This window comes from Polyodon spathula, unplaced genomic scaffold (assembly GCF_017654505.1).
Source record: "Polyodon spathula isolate WHYD16114869_AA unplaced genomic scaffold, ASM1765450v1 scaffolds_3235, whole genome shotgun sequence".
Taxonomy (NCBI): Eukaryota; Metazoa; Chordata; class Actinopteri; order Acipenseriformes; family Polyodontidae; genus Polyodon; species Polyodon spathula.
The window spans coordinates 13,946-29,208 of NW_024474699.1; the positions used below are offsets into that span (position 1 = coordinate 13,946).

Below are 15,263 nucleotides of genomic sequence, written 5' to 3' on the forward strand. Positions count from 1 at the left end.
CCTTTCACTATAATAAAATTAAACTGTTTCTAAAGAAAGAGGAGCTTTTTACACTGGATAATGAGGTGTGGCAGGACCCCCGGAAAGTGCGGAAATTTGTACTGGATAGAGAGAAGATGTGTAACGTTTCTTTTTTTAACCCACAGGTTGTGGAAGGAATTTGGTTGGCGGTAGCTCACCCGAGACTCATGAATCGGCACAAGGACTTGGCATGGCAGACAGTACATGAGATCCTTCCAGTAAGGGCTGCTATGTTTCGGAGGAAGCTCGGGAAGACCCCTAGATGTCCTTTTAAGGACTGTGGGGAAGAAGAGTCGGCAGCGCACCTGTTCTGGGACTGTGGGCAAGCAAAAAAAGTCTGGCGGGAAGCCGAAGTTTTTCTGCGCTGTTTTTTAAATAAGAGAAGGCTCCTAAAGGCAATGGTTTTGTATGGGGTTAAGCCTGGGTTCATCCCAAAAGAGGAATGGCCATACCTATGGGTCATGCTAAACTGTTTTAAAGAGGCCATGTGGAAGGCGAGAAACCTCCTAGTGTTTAAAGGAAACCTTCTGACCTCTGGAGAGGTGAAGAACTTGGCTTGCCACAGGCTCGGAGAGTATCAGATACAGGATGCGCTGCGTGAGGGAGAAGACATCGCCCAGGAGAAATGGGGCCCTTGCTGGTGTTTGCCTGCCACCTGGACTCGTGCCGGTTCATGGTCCAAAGATAAGGGGTGAAGCGGGTTGTTTTTCTGTCACATTTGCTAACCGGTACAAATGGAAGCTGTGTTTTTTTTGCACAAACATTTGGTTGGTTTTATGTATTGTTTTTAAAAGAATTGTTTTTTCTAAGACCCTGTTCTTTATTGTAAAGTTTTTATGACTTGGATTATGTGATTGTTTCTTTTGTATTGTTTTTAGTGTTTTGATTATGTATGATTATGTTTTCACTGTCCAAGGAAAATAAATAAAAACTTTAAAAACAAAAAAATCTGTTCTTATCAGTTTAATATCTGATACGTCCCCTATCAGGGGACCATATATTAAATTGATTTTTGGAATCTGGAGATGGAACAGGGGCTTGCTCCGTCCACTCCACGCATCGGCCCGGTATTGCAGTGCCTCCGGGAACGGTGCACACCTTTCTCTAACGTTGGTCAAAGTCAGATCTGGATCTCCTCCTGTGGGCGCTTTGTCTACCCCTGCTGGAGGGGAGGTGCCGGTGTTGATGCAAGTTTTCCCGCCGTTTACTTGTTGTTGTTTTTTTGTTGTTGTTCTTTTCTCCTTTCGTTGTTTTCTCCTTTCTTTCTTTGATTCTCACGGGGTGATGATGTAGACAGCAGCAGTCTGTTTCCTGGGAGCATGCAGCTAACCAGACAAGTGTGGTGGAACACGTCCCTGTGCCCAGGTCCTCAGCCTGCCAGCCAGCCTGCCAGCCTGCCAGCCTGCCAGCGAGGCACAGTTTGGTAGTTACCCAAGTCACCTTGCACAGCATAGCAGCGTGGCCAGACTATTTGTAAGGCGCAGTCCGCCAGTTTATGTTTCGTTTTGCTTTTGGTGTTGTGTGTTTTTGTGCTTTGTTTTGTTTCCTCCTGCTTAAATTGCACGTTTCCCCTCTGGAGGCTGCAGCCAGTTCTTTTGGAGCCTGCATGTGCTTGGAATTCTGCACCCACCTTTGAATCCCCCTGTGCCGACCGGGCCGGGGGGCCCCGGGCAAGGGCCAAGTCGCCATCGCTTCTCGGCCTTTTGGCTAAGATCAAGTGTAGTATCTGTTCTTATCAGTTTAATATCTGATACGTCCCCTATCAGGGGACCATATATTAAATTGATTTTTGGAATCTGGAGATGGAACCAGGGGCTTGCTCCGTCCACTCCACGCATCGGCCCGGTATTGCAGTGCCTCCGGGAACGGTGCACACCTTTCTCTAACGTTGGTCAAAGTCAGATCTGGATCTCCTCCTGTGGGCGCTTTGTCTACCCCTGCTGGAGGGGAGGTGCCGGTGTTGAGCTGCAAGTTTTCCTGCCGTTTTACTTGTTTTGTTGTTGTTGTTGTTTTCTTTTCTCCTTTCGTTTTTTTCTCCTTTCTTTCTTTGATTCTCACGGGGTGATGATTAGACAAGCAGCAGTTTTGTTTCCTGGGAGCATGCAGCTAACCAGACCAAGTGTGGTGGAACATGGTCCCTGTGCCCAGGTCCTCAGCCTGCCAGCCAGCCTGCCAGCCTGCCAGCCTGCCAGCGAGGCACAGTTTGGTAGTTACCCAAGTCACCTTGCACAGCATAGCAGCGTGGCCAGACTATTTGTAAGGCGCAGTCCGCCAGTTTATGTTTCGTTTTGCTTTTGGATTGTTTGTGTTTTTGTGCTTTGTTTTGTTTCCTCCTGCTTAAATTGCACGTTTCCCCTCTGGAGGCTGCAGCCAGTTCTTTTGGAGCCTGCATGTGCTTGGAATTCTGCACCCACCTTTGAATCCCCCTGTGCCGACAGGGCCGGGGGGCCCCGGGCAAGGGCCAAGTCGCCATCGCTTCTCGGCCTTTTGGCAAAGGATCAAGTGTTAGTATCTGTTCTTATCAGTTTAATATCTGATACGTCCCCTATCAGGGGACCATATATTAAATTGATTTTTGGAATCTGGAGATGGAGGAGGGGCTTGCTCCGTTCCACTCCACGCAGAGGGCCCGGTATTGCAGTGCCTCCGGGAACGGTGCACACCTTTCTCTAACGTTGGTCAAAGTCAGATCTGGATCTCCTCCTGTGGGCGCTTTGTCTACCCCTGCTGGAGGGGAGGTGCCGGTGTTGATGCAAGGTTTTCCCGCCGTTTTACTTGTGTTGTTGTTGTTGTTGAGGAGAAGAAGAGAACAGGACAGAGCAAAGTTTTCTCCTTTGAAACTTTGATTCTTACGGGGTGATGATGTAGACAGCAGCAGTCTGTTTCCTGGGAGCAAGCAGCTAACCAGAAAAGTGTGGTGGAACACGTCCCTGTGCCCAGGTCCTCAGCCTGCCAGCCAGCCTGCCAGCCTGCCAGCCTGCCAGCGAGGCACAGTTTGGTAGTTACCCAAGTCACCTTGCACAGCATAGCAGTTGTGGCCAGACTATTTGTAAGGCGCAGTCCGCCAGTTTATGTTTCGTTTTGCTTTTGGTGTTGTGTGTTTTTGTGCTTTGTTTTGTTTCCTCCTGCTTAAATTGCACGTTTCCCCTCTGGAGGCTGCAGCCAGTTCTTTTAGTTATTGTTTTATATGTAATGGAATTCTGCATTTACCTTTGAATCCCCCTAATGATAATAATGCCTGTGTTTTGGAATGTTTTTTTGGGCATTGGGCCAAGTCGCCATCGCTTAAAATTAAAAAAAAAAAGATCAAGTGTAGTATCTGTTCTTATCAGTTTAATATCTGATACGTCCCCCATAGGGGGACCGTCTATATTAAATTGATTTTTGGAAGCGGGAGATGGAAGCGGGGCTTGCTCCGTCCACTCCACGCATCGGCCCGGTATTGCAGTGCCTCCGGGAACGGTGCACACCTTTCTCTAACGTTGGTCAAAGAGAGATCTGAGATCTCCTCCTGAGGGCGCTTTGAGACCCCTGCTGGAGGGGAGGTGCCGGTGTTGATGCAAGTTTTCCCGCCGTTTTACTTGGACGCGCCGTTTTCCCGCTCTTTTCTCCTTTCGTTTTTTTTTTTTTTTTTTTTTTGATTCTCATATTTCATATTCATGCAGGCCTAACACACGCAGCAGGCCAGTGTAGCAGCAGCAGCAAAGCGCCCTTTCGCCGGGGCGGAACGGCAGATGCGTTTTGGGAGGAGTTCCCTGTTTTTGTTTTGCGTGCGTGGCCTCGCTGCCGCTTGGCAGAGGGGAGGGCCTTTGGGCCTTTGGGCCGGCCGGAAGGGCTCGGCCACCAGCAAAGGCACGCTTTGGCTTCTCTACAGCTCGAGTGAACCTTTCGCCTTTTACTAAAGATTTCCGTGGAGAGGACTATTTACGAGTTCGATCCAATTTTTGGACAGCGTTTCCCCTTTGGTGAGGGGCTCCACCTGGAGTTTAAAAGCAGAACGAGCACAGAAAGGGCGGTCGCCCCCGTTGGAGCCCGGCACCTTTCCTTCCTTTTCCTTCCTGCATGTGCTTCCTCCCTCTGCACCCGCCCGAGAAGCAAGTACCACGACTGCCGACGGCGGGCGGGCCGCGCCCCGGGCGTTTGGCCAAAACCATTGTCGGCATCGCTTCTCGGCCTCTTGGCTCTGATCCAGTGTGTGGCTTGACCGCAGCTCGATTTGGAAGCGATCGGTAAGGTATCGGTAAGGTAAACGGGAGCAGCGTTGGTTGCTGGTAGCTGTGGTCTGGGTAGCAGAGGACTAGGGCAGGCGGCAGTCCAGGAGCCAGGTTGTTGAGCAGGTAAGGGGGACCCTTTGAGGGCACCTTATCTGCTGTTTTTCGTTTTCTTTTCATAGGTTGATACCTTGCTTTTTTTGGCCTTGGCTAAATTTAAAACTTAAGCTTTCTTTTTTGTGGGAGAAGGTGTTTATATAGTTAAAATGGCGGCCTCGAGGTTTGCGGCACGTCGTTTTAATTGTATAAGGATTTCCTTGAAGGAGCAGGAGAGAGGAGAGGGGCAGGAGGTTGAATTTAATAGGCTTGAGTTCTCTAGGTCTGTGTTACAGAATAAATTGGGATTCAAGCCAGATCAACTCAATTGTATTATTACTGTGGGGAAGGGAAACACTTGGGATGTGAGTTTTAGGGAGGTGAGTGATTTGCAGAAATGTCACCGGTTGTTTATTTTAGGGAAAGATGACCATCAGTTGAGTAGGTTTCATGTGACTACCTTGACTGATGTTGCTAGGAGGGTGGTGATTGTGAGGATGGGTTCGGAGACTGTGCAGGGAGAGGATGTGTGTATATGGCTGAGAAAGTATTGTTTGGTGCATGGGGGTGCAGAGAAAGTGAGGGATAGTGATGGGGTATGGAATGGTGCATGGAGAGTGCGTGTAAGTCTGTTGCCAGATCCGAATGGGTATGAGGGGTATAGAATCATTCCCTCTGAAATAGTGCTGGGGATGGATAGGGGTTATGTACATTATTTTGGGCAACCCAAATTGTGTCGGAAGTGTGGGGCAATGGGTCACTTGGCGGCGGGGTGCACAAAAATTATGTGTTATGTTTGTAAAGGTGAGGGGCATGTGGCGAGCGAGTGTCAGGAGAAAAGGAAGTGTAGCTTATGTGACAGTACTGAGCACCTTTTTATGCACTGTCCGGCCTCCTTTGCTAACAAAGCAAAGAGAAATGAAGAGAGGGAGAGAGAGCAGAGGGAGAGGGAGAGGGGAGGGAGAGGGAGAGGGGGAGGGAGAGGAGAGAGGGAGGAGGAGGAGAGGGAAGACAGGGAACAGCAGGAAGGGAGAGGAAAGAGGAAGGAGAGTACTGAGGGGGAAGGGAAGGGAGGTGAGCAGCAGGGGAGAGGGGAGAGTGAGAGTAGAGAGGATGAGGGGAAGGGGCAGGCATCTGGGGCGGGAGAGCAGAGAGGAAGTGAGGGGGAGGAGGAGATGGATCAGGGGGACGGACAGAAGGAGCAGCAGGGGGTTTCCTTGGCAGTAGATCTGCAGGTTACATCTTCAGAAGAGGACAGTGAGGGGCTCGGAGAGGGGTCGAATAAGAGTGAGGGGGAGGTGGGTCCCTCAGGTACCCAGGACGAGACCCCTATCCCATGTGGCCAGATGCATCCAAGGGGATATGTGGTGAGTGATGTAGAGAGTGGATCGGAGGGGGAGTCTAGTGAAGAGGAGATAGAGGTGGAGGAGGAGGAGGAAGAGGTGGGAGGAGAGCTTGATGAGGAACAAATGGAGCAGGAGAGAGCTTCGGGGAAAAGGAAATTGGAGAAAGGAGAAGATGTAAGAGGTGGTATGAAAGTGGGGAAAAGAGGGAAAAAGGGAATAAAAGAGGACAGTAAGCATGCTAGGCCGGGAGCTCCGGTGTCTCCTGGTTCTGACTCCTCGGTACTGAGTGACAGGTCTTATGGTGGGAGGGGTGTTGACCCTGGGGGCACCTCTTTTTTAGACGATGATAACGTACAGCAGTTCTCAGATAGCGTGGGGATGGAGCCAAGTAAAATGTAATGGTTATGTTGTCACACCTTTTGTTGTTCCACATGGCGCTCATAATAGCTACAGTGAATGTGAGGAGTGTGGTGAGCAAGGTCAGGTGCAAAGCTGTTTTAGAGTGGCTAGCAGATATTGATGCAGATGTGTTCTTTTTACAAGAGTGTGGGATTGGGTTTAGAAAAGAATATAGAGAGTTGGAAAGCATGTGGCTGAAAGGTGAATCAGTGTGGTCGGGGACAGATGAAAATAAGAATGCGGGGGTGGCAATACTGTTTAAAAATAATAAGTGTGTAATTAAAGAGAGAAGTGTGTTGCAGGATGGGAGGGTTGTGATGGTGAGAGTGGTTTGTAATAAACAAGAGATTAAACTGGTGAATGTGTATGCGCCTGTGGAGAAACACCAGAGGGTTGAACTGTTGGGACTGGTGAGGATGGAGCTTAGTTCATCCATACCGGTAGTGATGGGTGGTGACTGGAATTGTGTGAGGAGTGGGAGTGACAGGAAGGCTGGGAAGGAAGAGTTTAAATTAGATAAAACATCGGTGTTATTGAACAAAATTATTAAAGATTTTAAGTTGACAGACTGCTATAAGAGGATCCATTCTGAAGAGGGCTTTACCTGGAGCAACCCTCAGGGGACTAGGAAATCCAGGATCGATATGGTCTTTGTTTCCGAGGGGGTGGAGGTGAAAGGTTGTAAACTGGAGCCTGTGTTCTTCTCCGATCATGTGATGGTGAAGTCAACATTGGATCTGGGAGGGGTGAGTGAAAAGGGGAAGGGAGTATGGAAATTAAATGTAAAATTATTAGAGGATAGTAAAATAAGAGAGAAATATGTAGAGAAGTATAAAGGGTGGAGGTCTCTACAGGTTTTCTTTGAAAGGAAGAGTGAGTGGTGGGATTTTGTTAAAAGGAAAACCAAATTGTTTTTTATAAATGAAGGCAGGGATAAGGTGCGTAAAGCAAGAGAGAAATGCAAATGGCTGGAAAGGAAGCTTCAGAGATTGTTTTTGCAGGAGAGGGCGGGTTTTGAAGTCTCTGAAGAGATAAAGGGGGTGAAAGAGAGAATAAAACATTTAAGGTATAAAAAAAGTGAGTCAGTGATACTGCAAAGCAAGATAGAAAGGATTGAGAAAGAAGAGACCTGTTCAAGGTTCTTTTTTAAGAAAGTATTTGACAGGAAGCAGGTGATGGAGGGGTTAAAAGGGGTCGATGGTGGGGTGAGGAAGGGAAATAAAGACATGTGTGAAGTGGCGGAAATTTTTTATGAGAATTTGTACAATGAAAAGAGTGTGGTAGAGAGCAATTATAAAGAAATGATTGAAGGTATCAATGCAGGGTTAAATAATGAACAGAAGGAGATGTTGGTAAAGGGCTTTTCTCTAAAAGAGCTGGATAAAGCTTTGAAAATGAGCAAAATGGGGAAAACGCCTGGGGAGGATGGCTTACCTGCTGAATACTACAAGTGCTTTTGGAGTATTTTAAAATATGATTTGTTGAGTGTTTTTATAGAGATTTCTAATGCTGGGGAAATGGCTGCTTCCTTCAAGAGGAGCATCATCACGCTGCTCTATAAGAAGGGAGATCCAGAAGATTTGAAGAACTGGCGTCCAATCAGTCTCCTTAACACAGACTATAAGTTGCTGGCGAAGATCCTGACTGGGAGGATGGGGCAGGTGATTGATACAGTCATCCATCAGGACCAGGTATGTGCAGTCCCGGGTAGGAGGATAATGGACAGCCTGATACTCGTGAGAGATACTATCTGTTATGCCAGGGAGAGGGAGCTCCCGTTTAGTGTCCTGAATTTGGACTTAGAGAAGGCATATGATAGGATAGCGCACAAGTACATGTTTGGTGTACTGCTGAAAATGGGGTTTCCAATCGGGTTCGTTAATTGGATTCAGATCTTGTATAAAGATATTCAAAGTGTTGTTTTGGTAAATGGGAGCTCGTCTGAACCAGTTAAAATCCGAAGTGGAGTGCGCCAAGGCTGTCCACTGTCTCCTTTGCTGTTTATATGTAGCATTGAGCCTTTAGCCATTGCTATTAGGGCTAATAAACAGACCTGTGGACTGTTTGTACCTGGGAGTGGAGGTGAACAAGTAAAATGCATTTTGTATATGGATGATGTGTCAATCATCTGCAGAGACGAGTTCTCCATGGAGAGGACAATGAGTACAGTTGAGGGGTTCTGCAGGGCGTCAGGTTCTAAAGTCAACTTTAATAAGAGCGAGTGCATGATGTATGGGAAATGGGCCAGAGTACCCAGTATTGGGTTGTGTTTTAAGAATGATTTTATTAAAATTTTAGGGATTAAATTTTTTAAGAACGGGTCTGGGATGCAGAACTGGGTGGACGTTACAGCAAAGGTTGCACAAAAGTTGGGGCTGTGGAGCCTCAGGGAACTCACCTTTGAGGGAAAATGTTTAATTTTAAAATCTGTTATTTTACCTGTTTTGTTGTATTTGTCAGCAGTGTTCCCTCCAACTAGAAATGTCCTGTGTGCCCTGACACGAAGCGTGATGCGTTTCTTCTGGGGGAGGAAGAATGAAATGCTAAAAAGAGAGGTGGTACACAGGGCCGCAAAAAATGGAGGGAAGGGGGTTCCTGACCTCACGAAAACCCTGTTTTTGCATTTTGTCATTTGTCATGTAAGGTTATGTTTGTATGGGTCATCCAAAACAGCGCATTTTGTGAGATATTTTTTAGGACCGATCTTAAGAGGTTTTAAAATGTTTTACCCTGTTTTGTCAGTGCCGACGGCATGGGAAGCACCCTTTCACTATAATAAAATTAAACTGTTTCTAAAGAAAGAGGAGCTTTTTACACTGGATAATGAGGTGTGGCAGGACCCCCGGAAAGTGCGGAAATTTGTACTGGATAGAGAGAAGATGTGTAACGTTTCTTTTTTTAACCCACAGGTTGTGGAAGGAATTTGGTTGGCGGTAGCTCACCCGAGACTCATGAATCGGCACAAGGACTTGGCATGGCAGACAGTGCATGAGATCCTTCCAGTAAGGGCTGCTATGTTTCGGAGGAAGCTCGGGAAGACCCCTAGATGTCCTTTTAAGGACTGTGGGGAAGAAGAGTCGGCAGCGCACCTGTTCTGGGACTGTGGGCAAGCAAAAAAAGTCTGGCGGGAAGCCGAAGTTTTTCTGCGCTGTTTTTTAAATAAGAGAAGGCTCCTAAAGGCAATGGTTTTGTATGGGGTTAAGCCTGGGTTCATCCCAAAAGAGGAATGGCCATACCTATGGGTCATGCTAAACTGTTTTAAAGAGGCCATGTGGAAGGCGAGAAACCTCTTAGTGTTTAAAGGAAACCTTCTGACCTCTGGAGAGGTGAAGAACTTGGCTTGCCACAGGCTCGGAGAGTATCAGATACAGGATGCGCTGCGTGAGGGAGAAGACATCGCCCAGGAGAAATGGGGCCCTTGCTGGTGTTTGCCTGCCACCTGGACTCGTGCCGGTTCATGGTCCAAAGATAGGGGGTGAAGCGGGTTGTTTTTCTGTCACATTTGCTAACCGGTACAAATGGAAGCTGTGTTTTTTTTGCACAAACATTTGGTTGGTTTTATGTATTGTTTTTAAAAGAATTGTTTTTTCTAAGACCCTGTTCTTTATTGTAAAGTTTTTATGACTTGGATTATGTGATTGTTTCTTTTGTATTGTTTTTAGTGTTTTGATTATGTATGATTATGTTTTCACTGTCCAAGGAAAATAAATAAAAACTTTAAAAACAAAAAAAATCTGTTCTTATCAGTTTAATATCTGATACGTCCCCCATAGGGGGACCGTCTATATTAAATGGATTTTTGGAAGCGGGAGATGGAAGCGGGGCTTGCTCCGTCCACTCCACGCATCGACCCGGTATTGCAGTACCTCCGGGAACGGTGCCCATTTCTCAGAAAGGTCAAAAGAGAGAGAGAGAGAGAGAGAGGAGAGAGAGAGAGAGAGAGCGAGAGAGAGAGAGAGAGAGAGAGAGAGAGAGAGAGAGCCCCACCCTAACCCTCCCTCCCTCCCTCCCCACCTCCCCTTTCCTGGGACGCGCCGCCGTCTTTTCGTTCTTTTTTTTTTTTTTTTTTTTTTTTTTTTTTTTTTTTTTTTTTTTTCATATTTCATATTCAGGCAGGCCTAACACACGCAGCAGGCCAGTGTAGCAGCAGCAGCAGCAAAGCGCCCTTTCGCCGGGGCGGAACGGCAGATGCGTTTTGGGAGGAGTTCCCTGTTTTTGTTTTGCGTGCGTGGCCTCGCTGCCGCTTGGCAGAGGGGAGGGCCTTTGGGCCTTTGGGCCGGCCGGAAGGGCTCGGCCACCAGCAAAGGCACGCTCCGGCTTCTCTACAGCTCGAATGAACCTTTCGCCTTTTACTAAAGATTTCCGTGGAGAGGAGCATTTACGAGTTCGATCCAATTTTTGGACAGCCCTTCCCCTCAGGGAGGGGCTCCACCTGGAGTTTAAAAGCAGAACGAGCACAGAAAGGGCGGTCGCCCCCGTTGGAGCCCGGCACCTTTCCTTCCTTCCTTCCTTCCTTCCTTCCTTCCTTCCTCCCTCCCGCCCGCCCGCCCGAGAAGCAAGTACCACGACTGCTGCGGCGGGCGGCCGCGCCCGGGGCGTTTGGCCAAAACCATTGTGGGCATCGCTTCTCGGCCTCTTGGCTCGATCAAGGGTTGCGATCGGTGGTGTATTGCGGATAGTGCAATTGTAGATTGTCTTGTTAAGTAATTTTTTTTTTTTCTTTTTGTTGTGCAGGTGCCCCGGAGGTGTTTTCTTTTCTTGGAGGGAAAGGTCAAGAAGGAGCAGAGCAGGAGGCAGTTTTTTTTCTACGGGGGTAGGGCCCTTTGGGGCTGGCTTCCTTCTTTTTTCTTTTTTGGTGGTTTTTATTTAGACTAGAATGTCTTTTTCTAGGTTTGGAGTGAGGCGGCACTGTTGTGTGCGCTTTAGTTTAAAACAGTGTTTTAGAGAGGGAAATGGGAAGACTGAACTGACAAGGTTTGAGTTTAGTAAAAATGTGTTGCAAAGGACTCTGGGATTTAGTGCAGGTGAGATTTTTTGTCTCATTCCTTTGACTAATGGCTTTTCTTGGGATGTTAGTTTTGTAAATGATACAAGCTTTAGGAAATTTTGGAGAGTAAGGGATGAATTGGGGTCTAATGAGGTGTTGGAGAAATTCGAAGTTGAAGCTTTAACAGATAACTCTGTGAAAACAGTGATTGTTAGAATGTTCAATGAAACCGTATCCGAACAAGATGTGAATACCTGGATAGCAAGGTATTGCGTGGTTAAAAGGAGTGCTGTGAGAGTGCTGGACTCAGATCAGATTTGGAATGGTTCATGGAGGATTCTGGTAAAGCTTTATGATAGTGCTACAGGGTATGGTGGGTTTAGACACATCCCGTCGGATATAACCTTGGGACCAAATAGAGGGTTTGTGTTTTATCAGGGCCAACCAAAGTTGTGCAGGAAGTGTGGTGAGATGGGGCACCTGGCAGTGGTTTGCAAGAAGGAAATTTGTGGAGTTTGTAAGGAGGTGGGACACTCTTCAATGGATTGTGTAAGCGAGAGGAGATGTAACCTGTGTGGAGAGGAGGGTCATTTGTTTAGAGACTGCCCACAATCCTTTGCAAACAGGACGAGAGCAGGGAGGGTTCAGGATATGACTGGTGTGGGAACTAAGAACACTGTAAATGTGGATGTGGATGCAGAGGTGGAAAGGAATGACCAAATTGTCGTAAACCTGAATGTGGATTTGTCTAGTGATTTAGCCGTATCGCCATTTTCTACAGAGAGTGTTGAGTTAGAGGAAGAGGCCTGTGAGGGTGCCGGTGTGCTGAGTTGTTCGGAGGTGATTGGAGGAGAGGGAGAGGGCGTGTCTGAGAGTCAAGGGGTTGTGCCTGAAACACCGATGAGTGAAGAAGAGGGGGGTGAAGTAAGGGGGGACCTTGTGGTTGGTGGAGAGATGGGTGGGAATGAGTTTGGAGAAGAGAAAGGTGGGATGGGTGGAGTGAAGGAGGCTGGGAATAAGCCTGGTGTGAGTGTTGGGGAAGGATCAAAAGAAGACAAGACTGCAAAGGAGACTGAGAATGTGAATAATAATGAAGCTGTACAAAGAGGGAGGAGTGCTACAGTGGGTGAGAGGGAGAGGGGGAATAGGAGTGAGTCTGGTGGGAGAGGGGGGAGTGTTGAAAGGGGGGAAGCTGGTGTTAGGTATATCAGGAGTCGACAGAGAAGTGCTAGTGTGATTGAGGTTATGGATGTGGAAAAGGCAACTGACAAAAGGAAAATAGAGAAGTGGGAGTTGGCACAAAGCCAAAAAACAAAGAAGACGAAAAATAAGGATGAGAGTAGTGAGTCTGAGCAGGATGAGGAGCGGGAAAGGGGAGAAAGGAGTGGTGCTTCTTTCTTGCTCCCTGGTTTTTCTCCGAGCAGTGAGATAGGATCCCCTATTTTTGATGGGGGAGCGAGAGATTTTGGGAGTGAAAGTGTGTATGAGAATGTGGATGATTTTGTTGAGGCAATGAGTATGAGTAAAAGCAAGTAGTTTTTTGTTTGATATGGCAGTACAAATCTTTCTCTTTCTTGATGCTGCTGATAACAACTTTAAACGTGAGAAGTGTGAAGAGTGAAGGAAGATGCAAAACGGTTTTACATTTCCTTGGAACAGTCAATACTGATGTTGTGTTTTTGCAAGAATGTGGATTATCCTTCCAAGATAACTATGTGGGTATGGAGAGAATGTGGGTACATGGCGAGTCTGTCTGGTCAGGAGGGAATGGCTGTAAAGCAGCTGGAGTAGGGATTCTTTTCAAAAACAGGAATTTTGTGATGGAGAGTAAGGAAGTGATAGAATGTGGGAGAATGCTGGTTGTGGATGTGAAGTACCTGGGGAAAGCATTGCGTTTTATTAATGTGTATGCATCCCCAGATAAGGAAGAAAGATTTGAACTGTTTAAGAAAATAAGGAAGCTTTTAGATACAACACGTGTGTGTATTTTGGCCGGGGACTTTAACACAGTGTTAAAGGCATCGGATAGAAGGACGAACCCTGAGGGAGTTAAACTAGATAAAACATCAATAGTTTTGAATGAACTCGTGACAGATTTTAGGCTTCTAGATGTCTTGAAAGCTGTGAAACCCGGTGAGAATGTGTACACATGGGTGAGTGATGATGGAACAAAAGCTTCTAGAATAGACTTTATTTTTTCTTCAAACAGTGTGCGGTGGGATAAGTGTGATGTAGTGCCTGCGTTCTTTACTGACCATTGTATGGTGACTGCTAGGATGGGAATGGAGGGGGTGTGTGAGGTGGGGAAGGGAGTATGGAAGCTGAATGTGGAGCTGTTAGAGGATGAAAGGTTGGGGAGAAAGTTTAAACGTAGGTATGAAGAGTGGCAGACTGTGAAGGATATGTATGGGTCAGTAAGTGAATGGTGGGAGTGTGTGAAAGAGAGAATCAAAAAGTTCTTTGTGACAGAAGGTAAAATCAGGGCAGCCAAAGGAAGGAAGAGAATAAATGGGTTGCAATGTAGACTGGAACATCTGGTCAAATTGCAAAGGCAGGGGTTTCCAGTGAACGATGACATAAAGGAAATAAAAAGCAAATTGAAAGAGTTGTTTGAGAAGCGGTGCAAAGCCGTGATGTTTAGAAGTAAAGTGCAATATATTGAAGAAAATGAGAAATGTACCAGGTTTTTTTATAAAAAGATTGTGGACAAGAAAAAGGCAATGACTGGCCTGAAAGATGAAGATGGCAGTATTAAAAAAGACACCAAAGGAATGATGGAGGTGGTGGAGGATTTTTATAGTGCTCTATATAGGGAGAAAAATACTGAAGGGAATGTGATGGATGAATTTTTGGAGGAGTTGGACTGTGTGGTGGATGGAGGGGAAAGTTTGGAAAAACCTTTAGATCTGAAGGAAGTGACAGAGGCAATGAAGTCCTTTAAATTGGGGAAAGCGCCTGGTAGAGATGGCTTGCCAAGGGAGTTTTACTCCAAATTTTGGGAAATAGTAGGTCCTGATATTCTAATGGTTTACAATGAAGTTATAGCTGTGGGGGAAATGCCGCCCTCTTTTAGGGAGGGGATCATTACCCTTATTTTCAAAAAGAACAGCAGGGAGGAGTTGAAAAATTGGAGACCAATAAGTCTATTAAATGTCGATTATAAGTGCTTGGCAAAGATTTTAACATCAAGGATGAAAACGGTGATTGACAGTGTAATCCACCTGGACCAGACCTGTGCTGTACCAGGGCGGAGGATAACGGACAGCCTCATTTTGTTAAGAGATTCTGTGTTTTATGCCCGTGATAGAAATTATCCTTTGTGTGTTTTGAATCTGGACCTGGAGAAAGCCTACGACAGAGTCTCGCACAAGTTTATGTTAAGGGTGTTAGGCAAAATGGGGTTTCCGGCGAGTGTAGTGAAATGGGTGGGTTTGCTGTACAAGAACATACAGAGTAGAGTCTTAGTTAATGGGGTCCTCTCAAAAGTTGTCCCAATTAAATGTGGTGTGCGGCAAGGCTGCCCTTTATCACCGATTCTGTTTATCTGCTGTTTGGAACCTTTGGTCAATATTTTAAGAAAAGATCAAAGTGTCAAAGGAATGTCTGTACCAGGGGGTGGTGGGAGAATGGTAAAAATTCTGGCATACATGGATGATGTAACTGTCTTATGTAGCGACAGAAGGTCAATTAGAAGGACCCTTTGGCACACAGAAAGATATGGTCTAGCATCAGGGGCAAAGCTGAACAAAGAAAAATCTGAGTGTATGTTTTATGGTAATTGGCCAGAGGCTCCAGACAGTGATGTATGTGTTAAAACTGATTCTATCAAGGTTTTAGGTTTGAAGTTTGATAGCACAGGATCTGGTCAGCTGAACTGGGTGGATGTAGGGGCGAGAGTGTCACAGAAGCTAGGATTATGGTCGCTTAGAAATCTGACAATGGAAGGAAAGGTTCTGGTCTTAAAATCTACAATTTTGCCCATGCTGTTTTACATCGCGGTTGTGTTCCCTCCAACAACACATGTCTTGAAGATTTTGAATAGGACTTTGTTTTGTTTCTTTTGGGGGTCAAAGAGTGAGAAAGTAAGGAGAAATGTTGTGGTTAAAAATGCCCTTTTAGGAGGCAAACAGTTTCCAGATATAAATTTGGTTCTAATTGCAAAGTATGTCGTTTTACACGTGCATATGTGTTTGCTTGGAAAAT

The 15,263-nt window shown here is 46.3% G+C and overlaps 4 non-coding genes and 3 pseudogenes across 4 annotated transcripts; all 7 read left to right on the top strand.

Annotated features, from left to right (window-relative positions):
- Positions 1–888: 888 nt before the first annotated feature.
- Positions 889–1,122, top strand: LOC121311481 (annotated as a pseudogene).
- Positions 1,123–1,708: 586 nt separating this feature from the next.
- On the top strand, positions 1,709–1,900 carry LOC121311480. The gene has a single exon (XR_005949288.1). It is a non-coding gene; the product is annotated as a U2 spliceosomal RNA (small nuclear RNA).
- Positions 1,901–2,492: 592 nt separating this feature from the next.
- Positions 2,493–2,687, top strand: LOC121311476. The gene has a single exon (XR_005949285.1). It is a non-coding gene; the product is annotated as a U2 spliceosomal RNA (small nuclear RNA).
- A 614-nt stretch (positions 2,688–3,301) lies between these two features.
- On the top strand, positions 3,302–3,494 carry LOC121311478. Its single transcript, XR_005949287.1, has one exon. It is a non-coding gene; the product is annotated as a U2 spliceosomal RNA (small nuclear RNA).
- A 381-nt stretch (positions 3,495–3,875) lies between these two features.
- On the top strand, positions 3,876–3,996 carry LOC121311459 (annotated as a pseudogene).
- Positions 3,997–9,724: 5,728 nt separating this feature from the next.
- Positions 9,725–9,961, top strand: LOC121311484 (annotated as a pseudogene).
- A 420-nt stretch (positions 9,962–10,381) lies between these two features.
- On the top strand, positions 10,382–10,499 carry LOC121311504. The gene has a single exon (XR_005949303.1). It is a non-coding gene; the product is annotated as a U5 spliceosomal RNA (small nuclear RNA).
- Positions 10,500–15,263: the final 4,764 nt, after the last annotated feature.